The sequence below is a fragment of the Palaemon carinicauda genome, chromosome 13 (genome assembly GCF_036898095.1).
Source record: "Palaemon carinicauda isolate YSFRI2023 chromosome 13, ASM3689809v2, whole genome shotgun sequence".
NCBI classification, from domain to species: domain Eukaryota; kingdom Metazoa; phylum Arthropoda; class Malacostraca; order Decapoda; family Palaemonidae; genus Palaemon; species Palaemon carinicauda.
In genome coordinates this window covers 133,854,079-133,859,078 of record NC_090737.1, presented here as the reverse complement: position 1 = coordinate 133,859,078, position 5,000 = coordinate 133,854,079, and the positions used below count along the sequence as shown (strand labels likewise).

Here is a 5,000-nt window from a genome sequence, read left to right as displayed (position 1 = left end):
GCTTGAGGGTACACCCAGGCACACTTTTCTATCTTACTTCTCTTTCTCTTGCTATTTAAAGTTTTTATAGTCTATAAATGGGAGATCTATTTTAATGTTACTGTCGTTAATATATTTTTTATTGTCCCATAATTTCTCTTGTGGCTATTTTCCCTGTTGGAGCCCTTGGGTTTATAGCATCCTACTTTGCCAACTAGGGTTGTAGCTTAGCGAGTAATAATAATAATAATAATAATAATAATAATAATAATAATAATAATAATAATAATAATAATAATAATAATAATCGCGGGCATTTTATAATAGTTAATGAGTAAAAGAAAACGAAGCAAGGCAGAATCCCACCACAGAAAATGGAAAATAAAGGGGAGACTAAAGAGGAAAGACAAGTGTCTTTTAAAAAATAACCAAAGATGACAAAAGAGGAAAATGAGAGATAATAAGGAAGGGAAAGAGAAAAATATACAAGAAAGAGGGTAATGAAAGTTCAGGAGAAAGGAAAAATTTAACTAAGAGAACTAAGATGACAGAATAAAAGGAGAGAGAAAAAAAGATTAGTTTTGGAAAAGAAAAGAAATAATGAGACCAAGAAGGAATAAGAGAAGCACATCATATGAAGATGAAGAAAAATGGTGGGAGTAAAAATGAGAAGATATTATTATTGTAAAGGAGGAAATACAGGGAATATGAATTATATGGAACAAGAAGGGAAAAGAAATGAGGCGAAGGAGAGGCAATATGGAAGAATGGAAAAAGAAAGGAAGGAATCGTGAACACAACAGGAAATAAAGAGACGGGGGAAAAAGGAATAAAGAAAAGAAGAATTGGAAGAAGCGACAGAAGTAATTACGAAAGGTAGGACAATGGAATTGGAAAGAAATGAGGAGTTTAGAAATAGATCAGGTAAAAAGGAAAGAAAAAGAAAAAAATAGGAAAGGAAAACGGGAAAGAAGGGTAAGTGGAAAACGAAAGATGCGTGGGAAGAAAGTGAAGATAAGGAACGAGGGTTAGAATAGAGGGATAGGAGGAGAAAATTGAAATAAGGATGGAGAAAATTAAGAATAACAAAAAGTACAAGAAACAGTAATAGAGGGGGAAGAAAGAGAGTAAGATAATCAAGAATAACAAAAAAAAAGTAGTAGAAACAGGAATAGAGTGGAAATAAAGGGAGTAAGAATAAATGAAAGACAGAAAGAAGGTAAAAGGAAGTAAAGGAAAATAAAAAAAAGTAAGAGGAGATAACGCAAGAGAGAAGGTCGAAGAACGTATATAGCAAAGAGCAAGGACAGGAGTGAAAGGAAAGAAGAGTTGAAAAAATAGAACTAGATAAAAATGAAAGGAGAACGCAAATAGAAGCGGGAGAGGAAGAAAAGATTGAAGGAAAATAAGTACTAAGACATGAGGAAAAGTAAGAGAAAAGGGAAGAAAATAAGATAAAAAAATAAAGAGGTAAAATGGAAGGAAGAAATAAACATGAACGATAATGGTAAAAAAATGAGAAAAATAAAAATAAAAATGAAAGTAAATAAATGAATCAAACTTAGTAAATTTCAAAAAGTAGTTCTATAATCTAGACTGAGAGAAAACTAGGTCTAGAATCTAGATGGAAATAAAAGAAAGTTTTATGGATACCTACAAAGGTTGAAATTGGCATTTTTTTTCTGCTTAAAATTAGTGAAAGTAAAAAATCTGTCCCGTAAGTTAAATATGGTAAACAACATTTTCTACTGTTCTAGGTAAGAGTAAACAAATTCCTTGTTTCAGCTATGGAGAACAATTACTTTAGTAGTTTATAAAAGCCTATACAGTCAAAAGCACACTTTTTAAGTAATAAATTATGGTGTTCATCTCTATATTGCAGAATAGCTACAGTGTTTCTCTACATTAAATTATAAATTTTATATAATCCTCCATACCTAAATTAAAAATGAACCATAACGCTGCATTAAGGCAACTTTATACAAATATTTTTGCTTGAAATTATCATATTAATCTATTACCCTACGCATTAAGGGATAAGTAATTCCTTGGTTATAAAATATACCTATGAAAAAAAAAAAAAGCAATACGTTAACTATATAACATACAATATAACCTATTATAAATTTAATGATGATGGAACATGCAAGACCATTGTAGAACTTTTTAAAATTACAATCTATATCTATTCGACTTTGCAAATTTGATATAAAAACAATCCATGTTAATGTTTTTGGTTCTAGTCAAGGACGAGACGTCAAATTTTGTTTTACTATAATTTGGAAAATAAATAGAAAGTGAATTAAATCCTCATAAGTCAGATCATATTCCATATGATTATTGATAGCCAAGAGTATCTGTCTGACTATGGAACCTATATGAATTTCTGGGTTCCACCGAAATTAAAAGCCACGGAATAATTTAAAGATCTTAAAATTAAAATAGTATCCCATAAAATAAAAATGTCATTTTCTATGACTTCCAAGAATTTTACCGTTTTCTATTTCTTTATTTTCTTGGCCCTCTATAGTAAACAGGAAAATGTATTCTTATACGTGATAGTCGGTTAAGGGATGTATGAAAGCTCCCGGGAAAGAATGATAGTTGGTGAAAAATCAAAGGTTGCTATTTCAGATGACGATTTGTCACCATTCAATCGGGGTTTTGATAGAACATGGAATATCTTGACAAGGGAAGGTTGGAAAAAGGTAAGATATCTCAGATCTGATGATGTACGTTGCAAGAATATAAGAAATAATTAAAAACTACGTATAGATAGTATAGATAACCTAATAATGATAGACGCATTACAAGTGGAATTGTTAGATGAATTAAGAGAGATGAGTACTTGAATAAAAAGTACAGACACTAAAGAAATTAAGGGATGAAATCAGAATTGGGATAAAAGAAATGGACCAAATAAACAGGAGGAAAAAAGGAAGAGGTGATGCAGTAAGAAGTGCAAGAACTCTTAAAGAAGGAACCTAAATTCTTCGAAAAAAAAAGATAACACAAGAAATAAAAAGAGTATATATACAATAGAGTAAAAAGTAAATTAATAAAAACTTAATACATTTTCACAGTGAATAAGGATTGAAACTAAATAAGGAAACAAGGGTATATGTTAATATTACAAACGATACAATCATAAAAATAAAATAGACAAAGCATGGAATGAATTAAAGCGTATAGAATATGGAAATTAAATTGGGTAACAAGTGATTGAATATAGCTTTCTGGATGTACAAAGCGAATATTATGACCAAATCATGAAAAAAAAAAATCGAAGAAACCTATTGATTATAGTTTGTTGTTTTTGAGCACAGGAGTAATTTATAAGGGAAAAAAGTTAGACCTGGAATAGACAGAAATTGTAATATTAATTGTGTATTATTATTATTATTATTATTATTATTATTATTATTATTATTATTATTATTATTATTATTATTATTATTATTATTATTATTATTACTTACTAAGCAACAACCCTAGTTGGAAAAGCGTCCTGCTATAAACACACGGGCTACAATAGGGAAAATAGCCAGTGAGAAAAGGAAATAAGGAAAAACTACAAGAAGTTTAAGAATAATAACAATAAAATAAATATTTCCTATATAAACTATAAAAACTTGAAAATAACAAGAGGAAAAGAAACAAGGTAGAATAGTGTGCCCAAGTGTACCCTCAAGCAAGAAAATTCTAATTTATAAGGGAAAAAGTTAGAGACCTGAAATAGACAGCAATTGCAATATTACTCGAGACATTACCAGTATTTGTACCAGAGTATATCATAATTTGACATTGATTATTTTAATGCATGTTTTTAGAAAATTCGAAATAGAACAGTGCTTAAGCCTGGCCTAAGCACTTCCTGAATATGTGTTATTTCTCGTTGTAATTAAACTATTGATATGAAAGTGTCTTAGAAACTTTTGCTTTCACGATTCACGATCCAAGAGAAATGAATTCGATTCAATAGAGAAATCTTACCGAGTATATTATCAGCTATTAGAAATACACATTTTCCATACAGTAAAAAAAAAAATTCCTGCCTTTTGGAAAAAAAAAAGTTCCTGGCTTTTGGGAAAATAGCTGAAGGTATGTAACTAATCCATTGATATGAAAATTTCTTCCAAACCTTTTGTTTTCATGAACCTAAAGAAATAAATGAATTGGATCGCGTAGAGAATTCTTACTGAACGTATAACCCTCTTTCGAAATTAGACAAATTCTATACAGGTCCCTGGTTTTGGAGAAAAAAAAAAAAAACACTGCCAAATACACATGATGACCATAATTACAAGGTTTCAAAACTCCCATTGTAGTCTCAGGTCTCGCTGGCGAACGTTGGGCCTCAACGCTACTTCCTAAAGGAAACGATATGATATAGATCTCTTGTTCCTTTCCGGACAGTAGCAATCTGGCGACCGCAGGAAGGCCCTATATTTGCATGAGGGCTCTTAATTACACGGCAGAACACCTGCGGGGATAACTACCGTAGCTGGGATTTCTTAACCGAGGTAAATACCCACTTGTTTCGTGCTAACTACCTTCTTGGAGGATGATTTAGAGAGGAGCAGGTGGTAGGCGTCGAGTAACATTTGAAATTCCACCCTGGAATAATTTTACTTTTTAATTTTTTTACACGATGATGCTCTTGTGTGGCACATCAATTTTTTGGATTTAGTTTGAAAATCAGAGAATCCAGATATGAATCCATTTCAATATTATTACTAGCTAAGTTACAACACTTGTTGGAAAAGGAGGATGCTATAAGCCCAAGGCCTTCAACAGAAAAAAAATAGCCCAATGAGGAAAGGAAATAAATACAAGAGAAGTAAAGAACGATTAATATAAGATATTTCAAAAGCAATATTATTATTATTATTATTATTATTATTATTATTATTATTATTATCTAAGCTACTACACTACCCGGAAAAGCAGGATGCTGTAAACCCAAGGGCTCCAACAGGGAAAAATAGCCCAGTGAGGAAAGGAAATAAGGAAATATATAA

At 30.8% G+C, this 5,000-nt stretch overlaps 1 protein-coding gene across 1 annotated transcript in view; it reads right to left on the bottom strand.

The window, feature by feature from the left end:
- The window catches only part of LOC137652465 (mitochondrial disaggregase-like), a 101,794-nt gene that overhangs the window by 82,343 nt on the left and 14,451 nt on the right, over positions 1–5,000 (bottom strand). The window lies entirely within an intron of this gene.